This window comes from Pongo abelii, chromosome 2, assembly GCF_028885655.2.
Source record: "Pongo abelii isolate AG06213 chromosome 2, NHGRI_mPonAbe1-v2.0_pri, whole genome shotgun sequence".
In the NCBI taxonomy this organism is placed as follows: Eukaryota; Metazoa; Chordata; class Mammalia; order Primates; family Hominidae; genus Pongo; species Pongo abelii.
Genome location: NC_085928.1, coordinates 68,026,750 through 68,040,690, shown reverse-complemented (window position 1 = coordinate 68,040,690; position 13,941 = coordinate 68,026,750). Strand labels below are relative to the sequence as shown.

General features: G+C 50.2%; 1 protein-coding gene across 2 annotated transcripts in view; it reads right to left on the bottom strand.

Annotated features, from left to right (window-relative positions):
- The window catches only part of ATP2B2 (ATPase plasma membrane Ca2+ transporting 2), a 390,731-nt gene extending 389,880 nt beyond the window's left edge, over positions 1-851 (bottom strand). For both annotated transcript variants that reach the window (XM_063721890.1, XM_063721891.1), the window contains exon 1: positions 776-851. The gene's annotated coding sequence lies outside the window, so the exon portion shown is untranslated. The remainder of the gene's footprint in view (positions 1-775) is intronic.
- Positions 852-13,941: the final 13,090 nt, after the last annotated feature.

Genomic DNA, 13,941 nt, shown 5'->3' with positions numbered 1-13,941 from the left:
GGGCCTGAGGCACCTGCCCAAGTCCACCTTCCGAAGGAGGCTTAGGTACTGGGCTGAAAAATCACGCTGTGGATCTGAGGACCCACTGAATGTGGGACTTCCGAGCTCTTGTGTCACCAGGTGAGGGACCTGTGCGTGCTTGGGGTTAGGGCTGTGGCCAGAGGGGCCAGGAGGAGGGGAGCTAGGAAAAGGTGAGGCCGGAGATGCGGAGAGCACTTGGCAGAGGTGCTCTCCTAGCTCTCGTGCTCTTAGCAGCTGCAAATCACCTTCGGGGAAGGGAGAAGCCCCCAGCCTAGGGTGAGTTCTCTGCAGCTCTCAACCTGTCCCGAGCCTGCAGGAGCCAGAGCCAGGAGAAAGGGGGCCCCCACACTGAGGAGAAGCCAGGTGGGGAAGTCGGAGCCATCTGGGAAGAAGAAATAGGGGGTTCCAGCGTCCCGGACGCCCCCCAGCTCCGGGGCTGCTCCGAGCCCGGAAAGTTTTCGCGCAGCAGGCGCAAGGCGCGCCCCCTTCCCTCACCCGCAGGCGCCGGGTCCGCGGACGCCCACCCCAGCCGCCCCGCCCGCCGCCTGGTGCCCGCTCAAGGTCACTGCTGACAAGGCGCCTGCCTCCGCGGGGCGAAGGGACCAGGACACGCTCCGGCTCACGCTCCCGCCCTGGCCCGGCGGGGGTCTCCGGGGCCGAGCGCCCGCGGAAGGGAAGCCAGCAGGGAAAGTGACAAGAGACCGAGCGAGAGGGGAAGAGGCCCAGAGCCCGGGCCCGGCCGCCCCTGCCTCACCTGCGCCGGCTCCGAGAGCGAGATGCTGCCGCCGCCGCTGCCGCCGCCGCTGCAGCTGGTGCGCGCCCGGCCCGGCCCGGCCCCGCTGCGGCTGCGGCTCCTCTGCCGCGGCTGCCCCGCGCTCGCCTGCCCCGCGGCCCCGCCGCCGCCCGCCCGCCTGCCTCCCTCCGCCGCCGCCTCTGCCACCGCTGCACTGCGCTCTGCCCGCCTCCCCCTCCCGCCCTCCCTGCTCCCTCCTCCCCGCGCGTTCCCCCTCGGCCCTCCCCAAACTCCTCACGGAGAGCGCCCCGCGGGACCGGAGCGCGCGGTCCCGCCCGCGCCCTCCTCCGCGCGCACCAGTGGGGCTGCGGGAAAGGGTATCCAGTCTTGCCCCGGGGTGTGTCTCCAGGTACCTCCATCAGCACAGGCCCTTGTCCCCGCCCCACCCCCACAGCCAGCCTGGCCCTGGGAGGCATCCTCCCCATTCTTCCCCAGGGGTCAGGGCGCCCCAAGCCTCCCCAGCACACCCGAGCCTGTGAACTGGCCACACGGGGTGGAGCGAATTGGGTGTGGAGTAGGCAGATGGGGAGACCCGCTTTGGAGGAGGGGACCGCTGGTCCAATCCCAGGGAGCTTAGCCTGAGGGCCCTCAGAGGCGAGAAAGGTTAGGGCAGCGAGCAAGGGCACACTTAGCCCCCCAGCCTCCAGTCTGGCCCTGCTTAGGGCCTGGAGGAGTCCAGGACAGTGGCCCTGCCTGAGGAGAAAGTTGAAAACCCCAGACATGCACCGAAAGCACCTCCCCAAAGCAGGCTTCGCCTCCTTGGCTCAGGCCCCAGGTCCTTGAAAAGCCGAGCTCCACCAGGAAGCCAGGCCACCTGACTCCCAGAGCCTGGGTCTGTTCCATACCATCAATTAATCATGCCCGCTTGTTTATTTATTTATTGGCTTTATATAAAGCCAAATGCACTGCTCGCAGGAAGTGAGGAGATGGGGAGGGGAGGGCCTGACCATAGTAACTCCCCTTCCCAGGCCTTGCTCTGACGAGTTGAAGAGCTTGGGGGGACCCTGGGGTCTCAGTGTCTGGAACATCTGCTTCCTGGGAGTGGCAGGGATGCCCATTCATAGGGCCAAAATTCAACATGGCCTGCTGTCTGCAGCCCTGGGATGGGGCAGAGGACATTCACGCCTGGAGGCTTAGGCATAGGAGGGAGAGAGGGGGCCAGGGAGGCCAGTGGAGAAGGCGATCCAGCAGGTGTGACAGGGGTGTCTCCAGGCCCTTCTTGGCCCAGAGCACTCCCTTCTCGCTGCTTGGCGCTCAGCTTGGCAGGCAGCACTTACATCTCCTGCCGCAGCCCCGTCCTCTCCCTGGGCACCCAGAGGACATCACCCCAGGGATGCCCCCAATCCATATCTCCTCCCACCATCCTCGTCCCAGCTAATGGCACTGCAGTGCCTCCAGATGGCCAGCTCCAGGCACTGTCCCTCAGCCCACCCCAGCACCACGTCCTCCCTGACAGGGCCTGGAATCTGCTCTTCTCTCTGTTGAAAGGCTCTTCTTCAGGTCCCCGACACCTCTCCTCTGGACTCTCACAGCACCATCCTCTCTGCCTCCATTCTGCTGCCGCACTAGCCTTCGTCATGCCCAGTCCTGCTCTAAAACCCTTCATAGCTCCCCAGTGTTCTCAGAAGTCTCACAGCCCCAGTATGCCATGCAGGGCCTTTCACACTCTGCCCTTTCCACTCCTTCCCCACCTGGGTTGCCAGTGCCCCTCCTAGCACACCCTTAGCACTGTACCATGTCTTCCTCTCTGTTCTTTTCCTCCTGTGAAATGCCTTTCTCCTCTCTCAGTCTCTGCCCAGCCACAATGCTGAGGCTTGGCCTTAATTACTATCTTTTATGAAACCTTCTGAAACCAGCAAACAAATAGAGAAGGCAAAAAGAACAAGCATGAAAAGCCACACCATGAGAGGTAGCTCAGTGCAAAAGTGAGTGACACCACAAAAGTCCTAGTGACAAAACTCATCTTGGGCATAGCTTCAGCTCTGAGCCTGTTGGTTCATCTGTTAAAAGGTGATAGGTTCCACAGCCTCACCCAGGATAAGCACTCAGTAAATGGGGGCTACAGTTCTTTTTCAGCATCTACTGTATGCCAAGGCTCTGAGATTTACAGATTATTGGGTAGGGACTTGAGGGATGGCAGGGATTTCAAACTCAAATGTGTAGAAGGACCAGGCATTACCTAGGGAGGTGGGCTGGTTCTGGCTTATGGCTTTCTCCTCTGGAATCTACCAATAAGAAAAAGCAACAGTGTATGTGAGGTGGCAAACAACAGCAGGCACTCACTGGCTCTGTATGGGGAGGTAATAGGGAGTAGTGCGGACTGTGGCATCTGTGGTGTCAAATGGGTACAGCCACTGCCCAACTCCACTGGATGGTGGCTAAGCAGGGATGTGGGCCTGGATTGCCAGTTTTCCATTTTTTTTCCAGAGAAGGTGGACATCTGGATTTCTATGTGAATACTCTTGGTTTTTAAATGTCACCAACTGATAAAAAAATTTTAAACTTTGAGAAGGTCAAACAGAGTTATAGCTGCCATAAGGTTTTGGCTAGCAGGCTGGCAGCTGCTGGGCTCTGGGTGAATAGGTGGAAGATCAATGTTGTTCATGACACACACAGACATACACACACAGCCCTCTCCTCACTCTGGCGGGATGTCGGGGGTCATGCCCACCTCAGATATGCAGAAGTCATGGGAATGGAGTGGGAGCAGCACCTCACTGCAGCTGACAGGAGTGGAAAGGGTGGGAGGTGAGGGATCAAATCCCAGTCCTGGTTCTGGTTCTGTCCCTACAGTGTGTGGGAGCTTAGACAGGTCAGCTGTCCTCGCTGAGCCTCAGTTTCCTTCTCTGAGAATGGGCAGGCAATGTGTGTGTGCGTGTGTGTGTGTGTGTGTGTGCGTGCACTCATGCACGCAGAATTACCCGGATGGAGCAAAGGTTATGCGAGGTGACCAGCATGTGCAGACTGAGGCCACAGGAGGCTCCACTGCCAACATAGACACACATCTGGTCATGAGGAAGCTGCAACAATCTGGCCACCCAGGAGAAGTCTCAGTCCACTAAAAATAGGGCCCTGACAGACTCTTAAAACCTGAGGCCTTCTTGAGAGATGGTGAGGGCAGCAGGCGATGGGGGAAATGGCCACTTTCCTCTGCAGGATGAGGAAGAGACGGGGAAGCGGCTGGTGCTTGGTGAGCAGGTGCACCTGTCATCCCCAAGTTCATAAAGAGAAGAGAAAGGAGCCCTGGTTCCCGTCAGTCTGTAGCAGAAGCAGGGGATGGAAATATCCGAGAGCAAAACTGGGAGTGGCGGGGTGGTTCCAGGGCCAGACTTGGAAAATATGTATGGGGCCTGTGAATGCCCCTTAAAGATGGTTTTCATTTGCTGGGGTTAAAAGTGACTTTAAGAATATTCTAGTTCCCACAATGACCATGTGCTACTATTGTAGCCACAGTAAAAGTGTGTGCCCATACCCAAAATATCATTCTATGAAGCAAAAGGGAGGCATCTAAACCAATTGATAAGCAAGATGTTTATATGATGGAAGCCACCTTTAACACAACGTTCTCCAAGCTGGATTTTCACCTAACTTACCGGGAGAACTTGTTACCAGAATCTGGAAAGAGATTCCTGGCCCGGTGCAGGTCTCCTGAGTGGGAATCTCCAGGGCACGGAGGCTGGAAATGTGTTTCTGACACCCCACCCCACCATGATCAAGAAAGTTTGGCTCAACTCTAAGCAGGCATTTCTTGAGCAGGGGTTAAAGGAATTACAAGCCAGGTCTTTCCCATTAAAATACTCTAAATGTGGCCAGGAAACTTAAGTTCCTCCTAAACAAGGCAGGATGATATACTCAAGTTACAAATTGCCACCAACAAAGATTTAACAGGGTTTTCCTCCCAGGGAGAATGTGGGTTAGAGAGGAGGACATTCTACTCTATTTCAGATCCTGTTACAACAATATTTCTGTGTTTTACTGGTGCAATTTAAAAATTTAAATAAAAAGGACAAATACACCAAGTGCTGACATAGCCTGGGAGAGGAGTAATTAATTCTCTAAATGGCCAGTGAGGAAGACTTCAGAGGTGGAGTTTTAGCTGGGTTTTAAAGAAAGAGTAACAAAATGACAGAAACAATCATTAAACTCTGTTAAATGTCAATTACTCTTCTTAGTATTTGAAATATACTGATTTCATCCCCCCAGCAATGCTATAGAGCAGGTGTTTGTGAGCGAGGCTATTGATACCCCAGCCTCCCCAGCCCCTAGCTCTGTGGAGGTGCCGGCTTCTCACACTTGCTCCCTTCTCCTGGGGATGTTGTCCTTGGCTTACGGGAACCACTAGGTGGCAACAGCCTCCGCACCTCTGTGGTGCAATTCACACACCTGTCGTCCCCATGGGATCAGGCTGAGAGTGGACTTCTCTGGGAACCTCATCTTCGCTGGCCCCCATCCTGCCTGTCTTCTTCTACTGTAGATTTCTCCTGTGAGCATACCCTCAATAAACCCCACACATAAACATCTCCATCTCAGGCTCTGCTTCTGGGGAACCTGACTTCAGATTATTTTCTCATCCCCATTTTGCAGTTGAGGAAACAAAGTCACAGATCAGCAAAGGCACTGATCTAGAAAGGGGACGAGCCAGGCCAGCTGACTCCTATCCGTCCTAGAAGGATGTTTCTAAGAGTACAAGGAAACAGGAGCAAGGCATGTCAGGCAGACAGAGCACATGATCGGGGCACGGAAACGCATGGAAGGGAAGGGGTGTGAGGGGTGTGGGGCAAAGTGAGGCACAGGAGAGAGGCAGGAGGGAAGGTGAGCTCTCAGCCATAGGTCCTGGGAGCCGAGCTGAGGATTCATCCATCCACTGATCCAACACATGTGTTCCTGGGCTCATGGGAAGCCCAGGAAAGAAGATGGACCCACTCAAGCTCAGGTTTGCACAAACCCAAATGTTCAAGAAAGCAAACCTGGGCCATTTTAGCTGGGTTCTGTAGTAAGGGAAGGTAGGCACAGATAGAGATGGTGGTGGTGGTTGAGGGGTGGGGCTAGAAATAAGGGAAATGCATTTGACTGCACTTCTCCAAGAAAGAGTATGACCATTGGGCTGAACCTAGGCCAGTGTGGCATGGAAGGCCAGCTCTGGCTCATGGATATCTTAAAGGACTGATAGCACCATGGGACTGTGTTTATTAAGTTGGAATTAAATGAGGACAAAGAGCCTGTCCTGATTTGTGGTACTAAGGATGCAATCCCTCAAGTTCAGATGGAAATCTCCATCTAACTTGAAAGCCATGTATTTGATGGAGAACACTGGGGACTCAAATTGACCATAGATTTAATATTTTCCAGGGTAGCTGCTGGAACAGTGAGTGCAGTTGTAAGCAGGAAACCTTGTCATGTCAGAAAACTGCAGACAACACTGGGGATGGAGAGGAGTCTTCAGGCTGTGTGTGTGTGGATTGTGATGTCCCAGACAGGCCAGATGCATTCTGTGGGTAGAAAGGGTTGAACACGGCTACCCAGAGATCAGACTGCTGCCTCCAAAGGGCAGGACATTTCTGAGGGCTTAGGTTGATCCCCTTTACTGGGTGAGACCTCAAGAAGTAAAAGGAAGAAGGTGGAGGTGAGGAGGGCTGCTGAGTCCAGGGGAGGAAGAAGGGCTTTTTTCCGATAAATATTTGGTCTTTAGACATCATCTTTAGAGAAGATCTAGCATCCTTTTGATGGGGTGACTTTGCATGGCATCCAACAAAGGTGCTGGCATTGCCTCATTCCAATCTTCTGGGCAAACCGGTGTAACTCTTTGCCTGATAACCCTTGTCTGACAGCAGACACACCATCAGCCCACATACTGGGCAAGCCAGACCTGGTGGAGAGTTAGTACCTGCTGTGAGCAGCCCTCAACAAGTAACTAATGGGAGTTGATGTGTACATTCCCCAGCTCACTTGCCCTCAGGGAGGATGGCTCTGAGGCCCCGAGGACCCTGGTGGGACTGAGCTCCGGTGGCCCCCAGTGGTGGGTTGCTTAATGATGCATCCTTTGTTGGCCTTTCCCTCCCTGCCACTCCTCTCCCCTCACTGGTATTTTCTGGAATCAATTTGCAATGAAACTGCTTGTACTTGAATACTTGTCTTGGGGTTCGTTTATGGGGAAACAAAATCCAGGAGAGCATCATAGTTAAACTTTGAGGTGTTTAAGGATATCTTAGAAAGCTTCACAGAGGAGTTGGATTAAATTTTGTTTTATACCCTAAGACTGCAATAATTATACCAGTGTGGTATTGGCACATGAAGAGATAGACATACAAGTAGAACAGAAAAGAAAATCCAGAAATAGGCTCCAGTTCACCCAGGACGTTAGTATATGATAAAGGCAACATCTCGAATCAGTGGGGTATAAATACTTAATATATGATGTTGAGACAAACAGGTGGTCATGTGGAAAAGGATGATTATATCCATACACCATACACCAATGCACACCCCTTGAAATGCCATGTGGACCAAATGTCAAGTGGATCACAATTTTAATTTAATTTTAATTTAATTGCAAAAGCATGGAGCCAGGAAGTGTCAAAGTTTGGGCAAACTCCTTTAAAAATTTGGAGTGGGTAAGGCCTTTCTGACACTCAAAAATCCAAAAGCCAGAAAAGATAAGACTGATGAATTTAACAAGATTTTTAAAATCTTCTAAAATTCTATGTGGCAAATAAAACAAAAGACAAAAAATAAACTGGAAAAAATGTATTGCAAAGGTTTAATAACCACAATGTATAAAGAGCGTCTAGAAATCAAGATGGAAAAGATCAGCAATCTAATAAAAAATGGGCAAAGGACGTGAACAGGCAGTTCCCCCCAAAATAAATCCAAAAGCCTTTTAAATATCTGTAAAGCTGCTCAAGCTCCCTTATAAGAGTAATGTGTTTAAAAGCGCACTGATAGACCATATGAGTCTGATGCAAGCTATCGGTGAGGCTTGGGGAAACGTGTGCTCTCATCCTTTGCAGGTGGGAATGTGTAAATCTGTTCAGCTCCATGGAGGAAGCTGTGCAACATCTGTCAAAATGACAACTGCAGCTACTCTGCAATCCAGCAACCCCACTTGGAGAAATTTGTTCCATGGATACACCAGTGCACACTTGGAACATGCTATTCCTGCAGCATGGTCCAGAATAGTAAAGGGCTGGAAACACCCCCAAGAGGCCATCAGCTGGAGACACAGTAGATAAATGATGGAACATTTACACAGTGAAATACTCTGCAGCTGTATAAAGAATGAGGAAGCTCTGTATTCAGTGATGGGGAAAGAGTGCCAGGCTCTCTTGAACAAACAAGATGCAAACCAGTATATATCAGTATATGTAACATTCTTTTTAAAAATGGCTTTATTGAAATATAATTTATATATCATAAAGTTCACTCACTTAAAGTAACAATTCAATGACTTTTACTATATTTATGGAGTTGTGCAACCATCACCATAATCTAATTTCATAACATTTTTGTCATCCCCCAAAGAAACCTTAGTGTAAGAAAGGGAGGAAAATGAGAAAATACACACATACACACTAACACACACACACACTCACACATACATATACACACAGGTCCATACACACTCCATACATCTCTGCACAAGTAAACTCAACACAAAGTTTACTTGTGTTGCACAAGTAAACTCCAGAAAGGTACAGAGGACACTACCACAGGTAGGGTTGGAAATTGTAGGTTCATGTGACATGCTGGAGCTGAGTGTGATGGGAAGGGCTGGCGGGAAATGAGCCAGGACGAGCCAGCTGGGGCCATATTGTTTAAAGCCTTAAATACCAGGCCAAAGAATTTGGATTTTGTTTCCCATACAGTCCATGCTGTCCAAAAGAACTTTCTGGGATGAAGTATTCTGTATCTATCCTGTCCAATATGGTAGCCATTAGCCACATGAGCCTATTGAGCCCTTTGGATGTGGCCCATGTAACTGAGGAACTGCATTTTACATTTTATTTAACCTTAATTAATTTACCTTTAAATAGCCATCTGTGGCTTGCAGCTATGGAATTGGACAGCACAGCATAGACCATGGGGAGCCATCGAAGGTTTTGCAGGTGGGGAGTGACACAGCCAGATATTAGTTTCAGAAAGCTGGGAAAGGATAGATTCCAGGAGAGCAGATGGAGGCTGCAGACAGTTGGAGAGGTGGCCATGGCAACATCACACAGAGAAGGGGAACACTGACCCAAAGTAAGCACCCAGGGCTGGATAAGAAGGGATGGGTTTGGGAAACTTTTAGAAGGGAATGTAGATAAGTTGATGGATGTGAGAGTGCAGAGAGAGTTGAGGATAACTCTGCTGTTCTTGTCTTAGTAGCTAAGGGGATCTTCTCCCTCTTCCCCAGCTCCAGCCACGCTGGTCTCCTCGCTGTTCCCCCAACACCAAATGCACTTATTCAGATCTCAGCTTTCATCTTGTCTTCTAAGGACAGAAGACATGCTCTATCTTTCTGTGGCCTGTGTCTTTCCCTGAGGGCCCTGCTGTCAGGCCTGTCTTTTTCCTCCTCCTGTTGGGAGGGGACTGCATCTTTTGGTCCTCTTCCTCTTCCTGTTGGGAGGGGGCTGTGTCTTTTTTGTCCTCTTCCTCCTCCTGTTGGGAGGGGACTGAGTCTTTCTGGAGCTCTTCCTCCTGTTGGGAGGGGGCTGTGTCTTTTTGATCCTCTTGCTCCTCCTGTTGGGAGGAGACTGTATCTTTTTGGCTCACTTCTGTATCCTTACTGCTCATCACAGGGCCTGGCATGGAGCAGGCCTCTAAACGTAAGTGGAGATGAGTGAATAAGGTGATAGGAAGGAAGGGCTGAGAAAACCTTTTTACCCCAGCTTTCCCAAGAGAACTGTCCAGAGACCTGGGAAGAGGTGCTATGGCTCCCATGGTAACCAGCACCTGTGCTGAGGTTACAGGCTCTGGGACGGGCCCAGAGGACAGGGTCCTGGTCTTTTCGGCCTCTCTAGGCCAACAGCCGGGATGATTTAGAAAATCAAATCCACCCACTCTACCCCAAGCCACTGCTCCTTGCTGAAAGGGTGCCACACCATCCAAGTAAGAATAGAACGCTCATCAGAATCCTCAAGGAGGAGGGCCCAGTGGGCCCTGTGGCTCTGTGCACTGAGCACCATATCGTCCAGTGAAGCTAGGAAGGTGAATGGGACAGCCGGGGTCCTGCTGCCCCATTGAGCCGAATGCGATTTCTGGCCCTGCCTCTGGCCCACCATGGAACCCTGAACCTCCATCTTCTCGTCTAAACACTGGTGGTAGTGATTCCTATTTTGCAGTGTTGTTGTCAGGAGTAGAGATAATGGACATTAAAAATGGAATTAAGAGAAATACCTATTGTAAATGACGAATTAATGGGTGCAGCACACCAACATGGCACATGTATACATATGTAACAAACCTGCACGTTGTGCACATGTACCCTAGAACTTATAGTATAATTTTAAAAAAAGAAAAGAAAAGAAAAAAAAACTTGGCACCTAGTGTGGCTGCAATCATCATTATCTATCAAGAAACCCCATGACTCGTGAGGCTTCAACCCCCTAATTAAAAATAGTAGAGAGTCCAGAAGACTAGGGGTGAGCATATTCAGCCTAGAAATGAGGTACCACAGTCAGAGATGATGACAATAATCACAATATTGGCAATTATATAGAGCTTGCTATGTGCCAGGCACTGTTTGGATGCTTTGCTTTTACCAGCTCATTTAATCTCACAAAATCCCTCAGGTAGATGCCACTTCACAGATGAGGAAGTTGAGACAGAGGCGAAGGAACTTTCCCGAGATCACACTGTCCTGACTGTCCGGTGCCTCTGTGCTTTCAGCCAAGCCTTTCCCTTGCTCTCAGAAAGGACACACTTCACGGTTAGAGCCCAACTCTACCCCTGACCTGGAGAACTGGCCCCTAACAGGAGTGTGCATGGCCATCTGGCAGCCCTGTGTTTGTTAGGTGCCTGGGGTACCAGGTGGGTGACTTGAGATCAGCTGATTCAGGAACAGTCAAGGTCCCAGGCCTCAGGGTTGGAGGGTTGGATTGGTGGAGAAGCTGCCTCACTTCTGAGCCTCAGTTTCCACATATGTAGGGCAAGGGACATAGTACTTGCCTTGCAGGGCTGTTGCAGGCATTAACTGGGCTGCTCTATGGAAAGCACTAAGCATGTCATAGGGGCTCCATGAATGCCAAGTCCCTTCCACTAAGGAACAAAGGCACCTATGTGGAGTGATACTTGGGGGTACTGGAGGTGGAGACAGGAGGAAGGATTTGGGGTGGCGCCTGGAATGGAACTGGAGCCCAAGCTCCTGGCAGGGAGGGTTTTAGGAAAAGGGCTGCCACTGGCTCCAGCTCAGGGTAGAAGCTTCCTGTGCCTACCCAGGACTGAGCCCAAGAATGGAACCAGGAGAAATAAATGTTCTCATTAGCAGGGGAAATGCCAAGTTTGTCAGCACTGATTACAACTATTAAGTTGTATATAAATGTGGACAAGGAGGGCCGGGCACAGTGGCTCAGGCCTGTAATCCCAACACTTCAGGAGGCCAAGGTGGGCGGATCACCTGAGGTCAGGAGTTTGAGACCAGCCTGGCCAACTTGGTGGAACCCCATCTCTACTAAAAATAGAAAAATTATCCAGGTGTGGTGGCAGGCGCCTGTAATCCCAGCTACTCAGGAGGCTGAGACACAGTAATGCCAGCTACTTGGGAGGCTGAGACAGGAGAATCGCTTGAACCCAGGAGGCAGAGATTGCAGTGAGCCAAGTTTGTGCCACTGCACTCCAGCCTTGGTGACAAAGCGAGACTCTGTCTCAAAAAAAAAAAAAAAAAAAAATGTGGACAAGGAGAAGAAAAAATAGAGAATGAAAACAGTTCTGTGTTGTGTCTCTTTTTTTCTTTTTCTTTAATGCTGCTATACTTTTCAAGAAAAATAAATCAGAAAAGAATGAATCATGATGGCCCTTGTCCTTTTTCTTATATTTTCTGCCCAAGACTTTCTGTTGGCTAAATGTAGAATGTAGCAAAGTCTCCTTTGGAAGGAGACACAGATGAATGAGACACCCCCCGCCACTCTCCATCCAAGCTCACTGGCCTGTATGAGGGGAAACAAGGCAGGACTGACAAAGTTCCCTTTTCTTAGCCCAAGGTCAGCCAGAGAGGCCTCTGGGATGAGGCAATCCGGAGTTTAATCTTAGGCAGTGAGTAGAAGTGGTCCTAGAGGACAGTGTGTGTGAGCACGTGCTTGTGTAGTGTGTCTTGGTCTGTCCAGGCAGCTACAACAAAATACCATAGACTGGGTGGCTTATAAACCACAGAAATGTGGTTCTCACTGTTCCAGAGACTGGGAAGCCCAAGAGCAAGGCGCTGGTAGAATTGGTATCTGTTGAGGCCCACTTCCTGGTTTGTAGAGGACCTTCTTTTCACCGTGTCCTCACATGATGGAAGGGGTAAGGAAACTCTGGTGTTGCTTTTTTAGGTTACCAATCCCATTCATGAGGGCTCCATCCTCATGACCTAATCACCTTCCAAAATCCTCACATCCTAGTACCATCGCCTTGGGGTTGAGGATTCCAACATAGAAATTTGAGAGGGATATAAGCATTCAATCTATAGCAATGCACATGCGTGCATGTGTGTATGTGTATACGTGTGTGTGCATGTGTCTATGTGTGCATATGTGCATATGTGTGTGTGCACATATGTGTGCATGAATGGGAGAGAGAGGAAGGGCATGCCTGAAAGTGGGCACAGCAGGAGCAAAGGCAAACAGGTGACAGCAGCATGGGACATGGAAGAAACTGGAAGTGACTCAGCTCCTGGAGTATGATGCGGGACACTGAAATCATGGGATGCAGGCCGGAATGATGAGTAGACGCTGGAACACTATAGTCCTCAGAAGACGCATGATGGGGATTTGTTGGATTTCATCCTAATGGACACAGGGAGCCATGGGTGGGCTCAAGCAGCGTGTGACATGATCAGAGCAGCAGGGATGCTTTTCTGGGAGAGCTTCTGCGACTCCACGCACCTTCCCCAAACAACACTTGTGGCCCCTGAACCAAAGTCTTGTCCTGGTTTCCACACTTCCCAGCTATGGCAGCCACCTACAACCTGTAACACAACCTGAAATGTCTTGATGGTCAAGGCTTCAGGTTCTGTGAAACAAATCAGTGGTCTACTTTTTATGTGCTGAGTGAGCAATTTGATAAAACAGGTGCCCCTATAGGAAACACAAGTGGGGCAGAACTAGGGCATGTAAGTTCTAGGGCTAGAAAGGCAGATGTGGAGGTGGTAGAAAGGCAAACTTTCTCAAGATAAGCACTGCCCCGTGCCCAAGTGGTCTTCCATGGGTCACTCTGGAGAGCTGCCCAACAGAGCCAGCTCCCCTGACTCAAACAGGCCTGGGCTGGGTAGTTGTCTGTGGAGGCTAGCACCTTAGCAGAGGACCTCTCCAAATTGCAGTAATTGTATTCAGAACAGAGCTTCTTAAGGGTTTGCTAAGAGCAGTTGAAGACCTGTTAGCAACCCTGAACCCAATTGTTAGAAGTAGTTTGTTGAAAACGGAGTTTGTTTTTATGTCTTTCCTTTTATTTGGTTTCCATATATTTATTATCCTCTCTGGGATTCAACTAGACTTAAAAAAAAAAAAAGAAGTTGATGGGGAAAAAAAGGTACTCTGAATAACAGGTTCTCTGTGGGGAGAAAGTGTTCATTTCAAAAATAACCTGAGAGCAGGGAGTGACGGTCCCCATTTCTCAAAGATGAGACAAAATCTAAATGACTCTCTTGAGCATCCAAAGGACTTTTGTGCGAGGCAGCCAATAAATAAAGCCCTGTTTAGAAGGCATCTTCTTTCTTCATCTCTGGTCAATAAAAGTAGCTATTTCTCCCAGTCCAGTGCTTCTTTCCTGAACAACACCATGGGAAGATGACAGATACGTTTTCTCCAGCCGCTGCCAGGCTGTGTCTGATCCTTTCCGCTCTTCTCTCCTTACCACGTTCCCTTGTGTTCTCTGGTCCCATCCCTTCCTTGTCTCGAAGGCCCCTTTGACTGTCTATACCCAGAATGTCTCTGGGCCATGATGGGGAAAGCCCT